Below are 1,590 nucleotides of genomic sequence, written 5' to 3'. Positions count from 1 at the left end.
GCGTAATCAATAACTAGTTGTATAATAATTGGATTATTAAAAGCAGTTTGAAAGGAATAAATGCATATAGGTTTCAAAGTTGTTTTAAAATCAAATAAATAGGCCAATAATAATAGTTAAGCAACCGTGCTAAAATCACGAAACTCGAGAATGCCTAACACCTTCTTCCGGGTTAACAGAATTCCTTACCCGGATCTCTGTATTCGCGGACTGTAAAATAGAGTCAATTTTTCCTCGATTCGTAATTTGAACCGGTGACTTGGGACACCATAAATTATCCCAAGTGTCGACTCTGAATAAACAAAATAATCTCATTTTGATTGTCACTTAAATTGAAAAAAAACTCCCTTATACCCTTATGGATGTAGAAAAAAGGAGGTGTGACAGCTCTGGCAACTCTGCTGGGGATTGAACCCAGAATCTCTGGTTTAGGGTTCAGAATTCGAGCTTAGAATAATTGTTATAATTGGATTTGTTTATTATCTGGTTTTATTACATGTTTAGGCCTAATGTGCTAAATGCTGCTTTTTACCGCTTAGATACTATTTGAATTGTATATAAACTGCTATGAAACCCTTCTCTTCTCATCTTCGGGGATGTGCACACATGCCTGACTCCTCTTCTGTTAGTGTCATATCTTAAATTAGGAAGAGGCTTGGACAAGTTACAAAGCCAGAGGGTCTTTTGGTTCCCGGTACGTAACCCCCCCTCGGCTCGAGTTGTCCGCTCGGGTACACAAGTCTAGAACAACATACCTAGGTTTTGAACTTAGAATAACTCAGCCTCATGTTGGATCCCTAGTAGGAATGCTTGTTTGCATCATATGCATTTGACTTTGGGGACTCAATAAAGGGGTTGGGTCCGTCTAGGACAGGCGTACCTGAAAATAAAAGACCAACCTGATGCATCTTTATGTGCTACTTGTGCATTTAATTTGTTTCGAACTGCATGTTGGCCTCTAGATTAAGTGAGGAAAACCAAAAAATATATATATAAAAAAGAGAGACCAAGGGCAGAGTATGAGAGAGAATTTCATCCGTTGCCCAAAATTCGGTACCCAAAACATCCCGAAACTCTGCCGAAAATTTTTGAAAACGAGGGAAAAAGAGTAGAAAAATCATTTGAAAGTGTTTTTCAGTTGTATCAAAACTGGCCGAACTATGCAGGTTTGATTCTCACCGGATATGGGATACGTAGGCAACCCTAATCGGGTCCAGCCCCGCTTTTTGAAAAATTTTGAAAAAAGTATATGAGGCGTCGTCATTTTGTCGTAAGTAAAGTGGGTTATGCCGTTCTTGTCTAAATAGTCGAATGTCCCGACAGGACGCCGTGGCTGTTTTTGCAAGAATAGCCGCTGATTGTGTTTTTGCCATATTTTGGCCACTTAGCGAGCACAACCCTAAAAACTTCCATTTCACAGTGTTGAAGGGCCATATTAGCAAAAGTAGCCATAATTTCTTGATTTTTGCAAAAATAACCCCTTTTGTCAGTGTTTCAAATGAGATTCACTTTGTGTCTAAACCAATCACCATAATCTAAATGTGCAGAATGAGTACGAGTCAAAACTTGCCAATGAAGGTCATGACCAAG

The sequence above is a fragment of the Nicotiana sylvestris genome, chromosome 7 (genome assembly GCF_000393655.2).
Source record: "Nicotiana sylvestris chromosome 7, ASM39365v2, whole genome shotgun sequence".
Taxonomy (NCBI): domain Eukaryota; kingdom Viridiplantae; phylum Streptophyta; class Magnoliopsida; order Solanales; family Solanaceae; genus Nicotiana; species Nicotiana sylvestris.
Note: the sequence above shows the minus strand (reverse complement) of the source record.